The 13098-nt window shown below is 44.5% G+C and overlaps 1 pseudogene; it reads left to right on the top strand.

Moving 5' to 3' along the window:
• The first annotated feature begins 9543 nt into the window (after positions 1-9543).
• On the top strand, positions 9544-12037 carry LOC127034945 (sphingosine 1-phosphate receptor 3-like; annotated as a pseudogene).
• The last annotated feature ends 1061 nt before the right edge of the window (positions 12038-13098 follow it).

Raw genomic sequence — 13098 nt, 5'->3', positions numbered from 1 at the left:
AGGCAGGGTCCGGGGGAGGAGGGGGAACGTGGCTGCGCTGGGGGAAGAGCTGGGGCCGGGGCAGGGATTTGGGGAAGGGAGCAGGGAGAGGGGGCGGAGTTAGGGTGGAGACTTTGAGGATGGGGTTGGAATGGGGTCAGGGCCAGGGGCGGGGATGGGGTGGAGTTGGGGAGGGGCCAGGGGCAGGGAAAGGTGTGGGGGGGCAGGTACCCATCAGTGCCAGAGAAAGTTGGTGCCTATGCACCAGGGTCCCTTTTCAACCAGGCATTCCAGTCAAAAACTGGACACCTGGCAACCCTACCCCCCATTCCCCTCCCAGACACTCCCTGTCCCTAGCAGCCTTCTGCCCCCACCTCTCCCCTCCCTGTCCGGGGAATACGAACCCGTGGCTCACTGGGGCTTTCTTATCCTGCCTCTTGTCCCTCTCCTCCCACTCCTGGACCATCCTAACTGCTTACCAGCACCCCTGGCTCAGCACTCCACTCTCATCCCAGGCACAGGCAGCTCCTCCTGATCCCAGCTGCTCCATTCATGCCTATTGCCTAACCCCGTACTCACACAGTGTGGGCCAAATTTGAGAGAGTGGTGTTGCAACCTAGTGCATGGAACTGCTGCACCACTCAGGTTTGGCCCAGCCCCCTCCTCTGTCATGATGGAGGGGCGGGCAGGCCAAACCTCAGTGGTGCTGTGATCCCTGCATGCTCAGTCGCAATGTCACTCAAATTTGGCCCAGCCTCCCCACCATCTGATGGAGGTGAGGGGGCCCCATTTGAGTGAGTGGCATTGCAACCCTGTGCACCAGGTGAAGTGCTGGAGTGACACTCTGTCTGATGGGCCCCCATAACCTCATGGGCCTGGGGCACCTGCACCACGTGAACCATTGCAGCTATGCCATTGGCTGTTTCCCATCACAGTGGTGAGTGAAGCCATCCTGGATTTAAAGCGCATCATGTGCTGGGGGATCTTCATTGACAGGTTCTTTATTAATATCAACTATTGGTAGAAGTAGTAAAGACCTCTATACCTTTCTTCACCATATACATATTGACAAGTTTCCAGGCCCACATTTTGGTTTATTCCACCAACTGATCTCAGTTTTGGACATGTACACTTTTGGTGCAGTAGCCTATTTGAAATATTTAATTTTTTTTATAGGGAGCATTAGGAGTGCTTGTATGTGGGTTTTTTTCACATTTAGAGACATTTTAAAGGTTAGAAGAAAAGAGATTTTTTTTCAGAAGAAACCAGGCCTTTTACACATTTGAAATAAAGTTTTTTAAACAGAGGAATAATGTGATAAGACAGAAATGTTACGAGGTCTTTAGAAAGAAAAATAACATTTTATGAATTCAAGTAGTTTTGAAATAAAATCTGAAAAATAATTGTCTTTTGAAATAAATATTAGTTACAGAACATTTGAGACAAGAACGTGGGGTGGGGTCAAACAAGACACACAATGAGAAAGACTGTAGAACTGACAAACACCAAAAGCCTTTCAAACTGTCACAGAAAGAGAAAATTAACTCAGAGGCTGCAGAGAATGTTTTAAAACTCCAGGAAAGGAAGAAAGCCTGGGTCACTGGCCAAAGAGCAGAGAAAAGAGACAAGCAGCTCACCACTGCAGCTGCTACTAGTCAAATCCCAGTAATTCCAGAACAGTCAGCCTTGGACAAGCCATCAGAAGCTACACTTTCAAAACATAATAGAATTGTATTTTTCTGAACAAATCATAATGTCCCAAGAGGTGTGGCTTTCGACCACTATCTGTTTAAAAAATGCATCTCTTTAAATAAATGATAAAAAGACAAAGACTGTACATAACATAATGTAAGTTTTTGTATAAATACACCAGTCTTTTAAAAAGTGTTAACTTGCTTTTTAAAGTTTTGCCTAAAGGAAAACTGCTTTAAAATCATCTTACTTGTACACTGTAAAGAAAGCTTTAGATGTACACACTTTATACAAAACATACACAGGCTAACTTAAAAGAAAAACCAACTTGCGTAAAACATAACACTTTTTAGCGGAGATAAGATTGCTATTTCTCCCACATCAAATTTTTTTTTTAAAGTTAGGAAAGAGAAATGTAAATACCATGAAACCAAGTAAAGCTTTAACAAATAAACTTGTAAAACACCACTCAAAAGGAGCATGCATATAGATTTCTTTATTTACAAAATTTATGTAAATTTAACAAACATCCTTATAAGTTTTTAGTTTTGTACCAGGAATTAAACTACCTCTTTTTACATAAACCTTTACCCTTTGTCTTTAAAATGGTCGAAAGATCCTCATGAATTGTGTCAATTTCCCTTATTCCACTTACTTAAAGATGATCAAAAATATGCTACTTTGCATTTGTTGGAAGTTAGCACCTATTGACTTTAGCTGCAAGAAAGCCTTTTAATGTAAACTTTATAACACTGGTTTACAGGATATTCTTTGTCATGTGTGAAGATTTTTGGAGGGAATATAATATTTCCATCATTTACAATACAAGTTTAAAAAGACAGGCTATATTTCTGTAACTGCATAGAAGAGGGAGATACACTGCCCCCTCTCACCCTTGTTATCTGAAGCTGTTAACTTTTGCAACAAAATATTTTTATTAGCAATAAAGCTAGATTAGCATGCTGTTGTACTGGAGTTAAACATGAGACTAAGAAGCAGCATTTTGCAACCAAGAGAGACCGCTTTGTCAGGGCCCGCTTTAGGAAGTGCGGGGCCCAATTCAAACATTTTTGGCGGGGCCCTGGCAGGGATGACTGAAAAAAAAAAAGTGGAAAAAAAAGCCTTTCATTTCTTTCATGTATTATTTACTTTCCATAACTATATAAATAATAAAATTATAAATTATGTACATTGCATCATATATGCTGTTGATTGGTTATTAATGACTGCTGTTTCACATGTGTGGGTCCCAGCTGCTCCCTGCCCACCTCATTGAAGCAGGTGTGCAGGGTTACTGTCCTGGAACTGCAGGGCAGCAGTGGACATGGGGCTGGCTGGAGGCAGGGCAAGGGGTGCGGGGCTGGTTGGAGATAGGGGGTGTGTGGGGCGGGCTGGCTTCAGGCAGGGCTGCGGGGGAATGCAGCAGGGGTTGGCAGGGCTGGAGACAGAGGCAGAGACTGGCTGGCTTCAGGCAGGGGGATGCAGCAGGGGTTGGCTGGAGACAGGCAGGGTGTGCAGGGCTGGTGCGGGCAGCAGTATGTGTGAGGCTGGCTGGCTATGGACAGGGCCACGGGTGTGTGGCAGGGGTTGACTGGAGACACGGCAGGGGGTTTGACAGGGACTGGCTGTGGGCACAGGGTGCAGAGCTGGCTGCAGGCAGGGGGAGCAGGGCTGGTGTGGGCAAGGCAGAGGGTGCAGCAGAGGCAGCTGGAGCCCCAGCCCTTTAAATAGCCCCCAAGCTCCCTGCTATCCCAGGGCTTTGGGGGCTATTTAAAGGGCCCGGGGCTCCCCAGCTTCTGCCCTGCCCTGGACCTTTTAAATAGCCGCAGGAGCCCTGGGGAATGCATGGGGGTGGCGGGGCTCTGGCGGCTATTTTAAGGACCGGGGTGGCAGAGGCAGTTGGAGCCCTGGCCCTTTAAATAGCCCCTGAAGCCCCTCACTACCCTAGGGCTCTGGAGGCTATTTAAAGGCCCGGAGCTCCAGCCAGGAGACCAGGGCCTCGGGGCTTGCCGCGCTCCGGCCGGGACTCCAGCCGGGGCCGTGGGGCTTGCCACGCTCCCGCCTGCGCTTCGCTCAAGGGAGTGGGACCACGGAAGACCCCTGAGCAGATAGCAGCCAGGGATCCGGGGTAAGTTAAAAAAAAAAAAAAAAAGTCTGAGGCGCGGGGCCCTCTTAGGCGCGGGGCCCGATTCCTGGGAATTGGGTGAATCGGCCTAAAGCCGGCCCTGCGTTTTGTCATAACCCAGTCAGAAATATTTCAGTAATTTCTCCTTTAAACAAAGAGCATAGTAAGAAAAAACCCTGTAAAAATATTTTTCAGGATTGTAAATTGTGAAGAAATCAGTTCCTGGGGATTGTAATATCTCCATTTATAAACATGTTATCATTTTAAAAGACGGAAATCATTGCTTTCTAAAGACTTTAGTGACAGAGAAAAATAAGGTCATATCAATATACAAAGCACATTTACAATAAAAATTTATTTAACTTGGGATTTTTAATTAATTAAGGATTTAATATAAAATATTCATTTACAGAGCAATTTTTAAACTTTTTTTTATTGTAAAAGAGAGGCTATACTTTTGTAACTGCATGAAAGACAGAGAGAAAGATTGGCCTTTCTTACCCTTGTTATCTGAAGAAACGCATCTCCCTCCTCCTTTTTGCTAAAATGACTGTTGTCAGTGAAATAATATTTTACTTTAAAGACTTTCTAAATGTTAAAGCACAGAGGAAAATATTACTATAGATAATACATATTCTCATATGTTTCAATAAAAAAAAGTTTAAAAAGAAGTATACATGTGTTGGCATGAAAGATTGAGAGATGAACATGGAACATGGATCTTCAACTGTGTTTCCCCACACCCCTCCTCCCTTTTTTAAAAATGGTTCACTTTTGCAACAAAAGACATTGTTAGAAATAAAGCTATGGTTTTAAACACAACACTAAGAAGCAGTTTTTTGAAACGGAGACATTCTTTTGTTTGCTGAGTTGCTGGATTTACTTAAATAATTATCACCCCCCTGGATGAGACGATGCGTGGATGAGACGATGGTGTAGAGAGGAGGGGTTTAGATTTATTAGGAACTGGGGAAACTTTTGGGATGGGGGGAGCCTATACAGGAGGGATGGGCTCCCCCTAAACCAAAGTGGAACCAGACTGCTGGCATTTAACATTGAAAAGGTTGCAGAGCAGTTTTTAAACTAGCAGATGGGGGAAAGCCGATTGCTGCAGAGGAGCACATGGATCGGACAGAGACTTCTCTTAGGGGAGAGTCTATTGATAGAGATTCTCTAGGTTTTAGTCAGGAGGAGAGGATGGAAGAGGATAAAGTAGGGGCCAGATCAGACAAGAAACATTCACATAAAAAAGAATCCGACACATCAGAAAAGGGCAGACAAATAAACAGTGACAAGTTTTTAAAGTGCTTGTACACAAATGCTAGAAGTCTAAATAATAAGCTGGGTGAACTAGAGTGCCTTGTGATAAAGGAGGATATTGATATAATAGGCATCACAGAAACCTGGTGGACTGAGAGCAATCAATGGGACACAATCATTCCGGGGTACAAAATATATCGGAAGGACAGAACAGGTCATGCGAGGTGGGGCGGGGCGGGGGGGGGGAGGAGGGAGTGTCACTATATGTGAAAGAAAATGTAGAATCAAATGAAGTAAAAATCTTAAGTGAATCCACATGTTCCATAGAATCTCTATGGATAGAAATGTCATGCTCTAATAAGAATATAACATTAGGCATCTATTATCGACCACCTGACCAGGACAATGATAGTGCCTATGAAATGCTAAGGGAGATTAGAGAGGCTATCAAAATAAAGAACTCAGTAATGGTGGGGGATTTCAATTATCCCCATATTTACTGGGAATATGTCACCTCCGGACGACATGCAGACACAAAGTTTCTTGATACTTTAAATGACTGCTTCTGGGAGCAGCTGGTACAGGAACCCACAAGGGGAGAGGCTGTTCTTGATTTAGTCCTGAGTGGAGCACAGGATCCGGTCCAAAAGGTAACTATAACAGGACCGCTTGGAAATGGTGACCATAATATAATAACATTTAACATTCCTGTGGTGGGAAGAACATCTCAACAGCCCAACACTGTGGCATTTAACTTCAGAAAGGGGAACTATGCAAAAATGTGGGGGGTTAGTTAAACAGAAATTAAAAGGTATAGTGACTAGAGTGAAATCCCTGCAAGCTGCATGGACACTTTTTAAAGACACCATAATAAAGGCCCAACTTCAATGTATACCCCAAATTAAAAAACACAGCAAAAGAACTAAAAAAGAGCCACCGTAGCTTAACAACCATGTAAAAGAAGCAGTGGGAGGTAAGGCATCTTTTAAAAAGTAGAAGTTAAATCCTAGTGAGGTAAATAGAAAGGAGCATAAACACTGTCAAATTAAGTGTAAAAATGTAATAAGAAAAGCCAAAAAATGGCTAGCCAAAAACTCCAAAGGTAATAACAAAATGTTTTTTAAGTACATCAGAAGCAGGAAGCCTGCTAAACAACCAGTGGGGCCCCTGGATGATCGAGATACAAAAGGAGCACTCAAAGACGATAAAGTCATTGCAGAGAAACTAAATTAATTCTTTGCTTCAGTCTTCACGGCTGAGGATGTTAGGGAGATTCTCAAACCTGAGCCAGCTTTTGTAGGTGACAAATCTGAGGAATTGTTACAGATTGAAGTGTCATTAGAGGAGGTTTTGGAATTAATTGATAAACTTAACATTAACAAGTCACCGGGACCAGATGGCATTCACCCAAGAGTTCTGAAAGAACTCAAATGTGAAATTGTTGAACTACTAACTATGTTTTGTAACCTGTCAGCTTCTGTACCCAATGACTGGAAGATAGCTAATGTAATGCCAATATTTAAAAAGGACTCTAGACGTGATCCCAGCATTTACAGACTGGTAAGTCTAACATCAGTACCAGGCAAATTAGTTGAAACAATCGTAAAGAATAAAATTGTCATAAAAGAACATAAATTGTTGGGCAAAAGTCAACATGGTTTCTGTAAAGAGAAATCATGACTTACTAATCTATTAGAGTTCTTTGAAGGGGTCAACATGTGGAAAAGGGAGATCCAGTGGACATAGTGTACTTAGATTTCCAGAAAGCCTTTGACAAGGTCCCTCACCAAAGGCTCTTACCTAAATTAAGTTGTCATGGGATAAGAGGGAAGGTTCTTTCATGGACTGAGAACTGGTTAAAAGACATGGAACAAAGGGTAGGAATAAATGGTAAATTTTCAGAATGGAGAGCGGTAACCAGTGGTGTTCCCCAAGGGTCAGTCCTAGGACCAATCCTATTAAATGTATTCATAAATGATCTGGAGAAAGGGGTAACCAGTGAGGTGGCAAAGTTTGCAGATGATACTAAACTGCTCAAGATAGTCAAGACCAAAGCAGACTGTGAAGAACTTCAAAAAGATCTCACAAAACTAAGTGATTGGGCAAAAAAATGGCAAATGAAATTTAATGTGGATAAATGTAAAGTAATGCACATTGGGAAAAATAACCCCAACTCTACATACAATATGATGGGGGCTAATTTAGCTACAACTGATCAGGAAAGAGATCTTGGAGTCGTCGTGGATAGTTCTCTGAAGACATCCACACACTGTGCAGTGGCGGTCAAAAAAGCAAACAGGATGTTAGGAATCATTAAAAAGATAGAGAATAAGACAGAGAATATCTTATCGCCCTTATATAAGTCCATGGTACGCCCACATCTTGAATACTGCCTACAGATGTGGTCTCCTCACCTCAAAAAAGATATACCGGCACTAGAAAAGGTTCAGAGAAGGACAACTAAAATGATTAAGGGTTTGGAATGGGTCCCATATGAGGAAAGATTAAAGAGGCTGGGACTTTTCAGCTTGAAAAAGAGGAGACTAAGGAGGGATATGACAGAGGTATATAAAATCATGAGTGATGTGGAGAAAGCGAATAAGGAAAAGTTATTTACTTGTTCCCATAATATAAGAATTAAGGGCCATCAAATGAAATTAATGGGCAGCAGGTTTAAAACAAATAAAAGGAAGTTCTTCTTCACGCAGCGCACAGTCAACTTGTGGAACTCCTTGCCTGAGGAGGTTGTGAAGGCTAGGACTATAACAGCGTTTAAAAGAGAACTGGATAAATTCAAGGAGGTTAGGTCCATTAATGCTATTAGCCAGGAAGGGTAAAGAATGGTGTCTCTAGCCTCTGTTTGCAGAGGTTGGAGATGGACAGCAGGAGAGAGTTCACTTGATTATTACCCAGGGCCGGCTCTAGGCACCAGCGCGCCAAGCATGTGCTTGGGGCAGCACTTTCCAAGGGGCGCACTCTGCCCCGCTCCTTTCCTTTTTTTTTGCTTGTGGCAGCAAAAAGCCAGGAGCCGGCCCTGGCCAGAGCCCTGCCACTGGAGAGCCAGAGCATCATCCCCTGGAGCCAAGCCTGGGCTGCGAAAGGGGCTCCTGGAGTGTGTGAGGAGCCAGGGAGGGAGGGAAGCGGGGCCCAGGATGCAGGGAGGGAGGAGGGATCCTGCTGTGGCCACCGCTGCTGCTCTGAGTCTCCCCAGGGTGGCGTGGTGTTTCCCCACCTGAGTGGGCCGTTCAGGGCACCGCCGGGCTGGGCAGGGGCCGTGGATCCCAGCTCATGCGCTGATGGGGCGAGTAGCTGGGCAGTTCGAGCTCCCAGGGAGCTGCCGCCTCTTCCTCCTGCCCCCGGACCCAGACCACCATGCACCTCCCCAGCCTCAGCCCCGCGCTGCCTGCCCCAGGCCCTCACTGTGCCAGGGGTCGGGAGAGGCAGAGCCCGGCTCTGAGCCAGGGGACCCCCGCGGCTCAGGTACCTGTGGGTCAGTGTCTGTCCTCTTCGCTCTGCCTGCACGGGGCTGGGGAAGCAGCTATCAGTGTCTGCCCCTCTCAGTCCTTCCACCCTCCATCCCACGGGCAGCATCTTCACTGGTACCTTCCCCCATCGCTCCTGCGCCGCACCCCTCCCCCAGCCCTCTTCACCCGCACCTCCCCCTTCCCCTGCACCTCTTCTCCAGCAACCCTCCTGATACCCCCTCTCCTCCTCCGCCCTCCTTCGCGAGCACATCACACCCCGCTTCTCTGCCAGTGTAGAGCCCCCAAGCACCCCACACCCGCTCCGCTGTCTGAACCCTCTTTACTAGATCCCCAGCCCTTTCCGGGTACAAGGTGTGAGGGTTAGTCCCTGTGCCTGCCATGGGCATGTGGAGCACTAAAGATGGGGTTGTGGGGGATGGGGAGGTGAGATTTATACTAAAGTGAAAAAAAAATAGGAGAAACGGTTTGATCCTCACTGCAAGTGTAAATGTGGGTTGCTGTGGTGAACGAGGATGTCACGTTTGGGGTGGGGGAGCCCAGGGCTGGGGAGGCAGTGGGGGTGGGTGGGGAGGGCACTTGTGAGGAGAGGAGAGCCCAGGGCTGGGGTAGGGGACAGCCAAACATTTTTTTGCTTGGGGCGGCAAAAAACCTAGGTTTTGTGAGAGTAGAAAGTTGGCGAACCTACCTAGGGAGAGAGGCCAATAGACTTTAAAACATTGGCCCTACGCTTCTGGCTAAGAGAGTATTACACAATTGTTGTATGAAAGAGGATGAACCATTGGAACAGGCCTGTCAGTTTAAGGCTGGAAGTGCCTAATTTAACCCATGAAGAGGCTGACTCTGAGAGCCTGACATCATTATAAGCACACAGGAGAACTTATTACTGATTGCATAGAGTTAATGAAAGTTGCCTTCTCATCATATGTTATTTCATAGCTGTGGAGAACCTGATGGCATTGATGGCCCTAGGAAAAATAAACTTCACAACTATATGTACTTTTTATTGGCAGTCTACCTCCTTGTGATCTCATGACTGGAATAGTTTACAAAGTAAACATTCTTAAGTCTGGAAAGAGAACTTGGAGCCTGTTCTACACAATTTGGTTTATTAGACAAGTTGGTAGGTTTGTTGCCCTGATTTTTAACCATGACTAAAAAGAAGCCATATGATACAAAGAAAAAGTACAGCATCTTCCTCCTTATTGGTACATGGTGGCTTATTTCAGTTTCCCTGGGCACCTTACCAGTCCTCAGAGGGAACTTATTAATAACTTGTCAGACTGCTCAACAATGTTGCCTCATTATTCTCAGAAATACATTGCATTTTACACAAATATCTTTATAACCATTTTGGGGACAATTGTTATCCTTTGTGCATGTATTTATATACCAGTATTGTCCTGTAGCCACAATGTCCCTAAGCATCACAACTCAGAGATCTAAACTACTGCTTAGGATATTTGTGATTGTAGTTGGTGTATTTATTGCTTGTTGGGGTGTGTGTGTGTGTGTGTGTTTGTGTTTTGTTTTGTTGTTGTTGTTGTTTGTTTGCTTATAGATGTAGCCTGAAAAGTAAAAGTGCAATTTTAAACAAAGTTGACGGTTCTGCGCTGAACTCCAGCATTTACACTGTGGCTAGCGGAGAAATGTGGCAGGTTTTCTTTTGCCTTGTTTATGGCTGTCTAGTGAAGACCAGCGTGGTCAGACCTTTGCCTATTCAGCCTAGTGCAGATTACGGTCAGTCAGTCTATGGCTTTTCAGGATATACACAAGGATTTTTATCAGGGAAAATCATTAATCACTTATCTTCGAGTACATTTTTATCACATAACTTGTTTTGGTTTGGGTTTGAATTCTGTAAGAGATCTGGCCCCCTCAGGAAAGTATAAAATATAAAAATGATGCAAAACTAACGGTGCAACAGCACCCATCCTCCTATGTCCTTAAAGAGACGTTCTTCCTTACTGAAGAATGGAGACCAGTGGATGTTTGAAATGTTATCCCTAAACTATGGGCTAAGTGTATTGCACAGCCATTGTATAAAAGAGGATGAGCCATTTAAACAAGCCTGTTGATTAAAATTGGAAGGGCCTAAAAGTCCCTTGACTGAGGCCTTACCAACAACAGCAGTCAAGTGACTCACAAAGAGAAAGTATACAGGTTGTGGAAGTAGAGAAAGAACTGACAGGGATTTGGAGGGGATCTTAATGCATGACAGTCTCTGTTAGCAAGAATCAGGCTAGCTGTAACCCTACTAACATGAGATTTGTAGAAGCAAGTGGGAAAGAACTGTGTGAGAAGTTGTTGTGACCTTGTGTTGATAATGAGGAATTTTTTTTTATTAGGGTTGGAAGGGACCTCAAGAGATCATCTAGTCCAAGTCCAACCCCAACCCCCTGCTCAAAGCAGTACCAATCCCTAAATAGCTCCCTCAAGGATTGAACTCACAACTCTGTATTTAACAGGCCAATGCTCAAACCACTGAGCTATCCCTCCCCCAGTGTCTAAATAGAAGTGAGAAAAATAAGATATCAAGATGGCCTCTGTCTAAACAAAATGCAGCTGTTGCTTATTATTGTATGTAACAAAAAGTATAAATGCTGCTGTAATTGTTTACCTGGAGAGATACCTGCCTAGGATTGGGGCAACCCTGTGTCCTAGGGCACTCCCTCCCTCTATATAATTGTAAAGAGAAAATAAAGTATCTGACTCTGCTGCACCCAACCAAAAAGTGAGAACTGAGTTTTTCTCCAACAAAGTGTAGTTGTGGGAATTGAAGAAACAAATATACCGTTGAGATACATGGTGTTTGAGACCAGTCCACCAGGGGTAGCTGGTGAAGAACATGATCACCAGGACAATGTGGAGGAGAAGCATGAGGTCAGACCACTGGCCCAAGTCTTATTTGTGACTCAGGACCCAAATGATTCAAAGGGAGAGTTATACAGAGAAGTCACAGGTACATTGTATGTAGGAATGTTTAGGACAGGGATAGTCAATGGCAGACTGTGGGCCAAATCTGGAGTGCCAAATGGACTGTGAAATCTTTGTATTTACTTATCATTATCATTATTATTTTATTATTGCAGTGTGGAAAATATTTTTCTGGAGTCTGGACCTTGACTATACCATGACCAAGAAATTTGGACCTTGACAAAAAATTGACTCCCTCCCCCACCCCCCAGGTAAGGGATTTGGAGGGGACCTGGCATGGTAGCTCAATTGGTTAGAGCTTTTTTGATCAAGCCCATACAGAGGCAATTTGTGTTTTTTACAAGCCACGCACTGAAGGGGTCTCTTGACACACAAAGTAAAAGGTTTGAAAAGCACATTATAAAAAGGTGCTTTACATGTATTTCTCATCTTACATTTTCCAACAGCTGAGTGACGGGTCTTCAGAGAATTTGGACACTGGCAGCTCCACAGGAGCAAATGGATTGAGCCTGATCTGTTTTTGCCCAACAGGATGCCAAAAGAGGAGACCATTCAAAGCTGAGAAATAAAGATCATTTTCCACACTGGACATTTTTCTTTCTGGATTAAAAGTGGGTTGGATTTTAGGCAGGGTTACAATTATACAATCAACCCAAAGGAGAGGGAATGCAGATTCCTAGAGCAAGAAAGCATCTGGCAGTAGAAAAAGAAAAGATAGATGGGAAAAGGAGCAAGGGGTCCCTGGGTTCATATAAAGGAGAAGCATGATACAGTGGTGAGGTCAATGGGACTAGAAAGGCAGGCTGGTCTGATGGTTAGAGCTCTGACCTAGCACTGAGACATGAGTTCAAGTCATTGCTCTGCCATGGACTCCCTAGATGACCTTAGTCTTTCTGTGCCTCAGTTTCTGCTCTGTACAATTGGGATAACAGCACTGCCCCGTTTCACCGGGATGTCCTGAGGATACAGGCTTGCAGGCTACAGTAATGGGAACACATCTGTACCTATCACAGAGCACTCACAAGGGTAAAATTACACAACAGCTTAAGGTGTTAGCAGAATCAGGCCCTTATATTCACTGAAGTCAAGAGGACTACCTGTGTGCTTAATGTTAAGCATGTGCTTATGTGTTTGCAGCAGAGTCTTGGACTGAAAGCTCCTTGGGGGTAGGCTCTGTGGGTGAAATCCTGGTGCCACTGAACCGAAAGGCAAAAGTCCCATTGATTTCACTGGGGCCAGAATTTCCCCCATGTCATCTTCTGTGTATGGTGCTGTGCTGAATGTAGGATCAGTGCTTAAAAAGAATAATGGCCGGAAAGCTAAACTGACCAGTTGAGTTCACTGCCCAGGCTGAATGAAACTTCAACAAATTGACAGGCTAAATGGGGAAAAGGAAAAGTGCTGTGACACGTGCTTTCAGCTGGACTAGCCAAAGGGTTGCTTAGTAAAAGGCAAGGTCATTTGGGGGCAAAAGAGTGAGGTTAATATCATTATCCCTTTAAATAAAAACCTAATCTTTCCCTTATTTCTTTTCTAAGATGGCTCATTGGAGATCTTCAAACATTCCTTGCAAAGTCCTTTGGAAATGGAAAGAAGATTGCTGTGACTGCTGCTGCTACTGAT

This window comes from Gopherus flavomarginatus, chromosome 15 (genome assembly GCF_025201925.1).
Source record: "Gopherus flavomarginatus isolate rGopFla2 chromosome 15, rGopFla2.mat.asm, whole genome shotgun sequence".
NCBI classification, from domain to species: Eukaryota; Metazoa; Chordata; order Testudines; family Testudinidae; genus Gopherus; species Gopherus flavomarginatus.
This window is presented reverse-complemented; position numbering and strand designations above follow the sequence as displayed.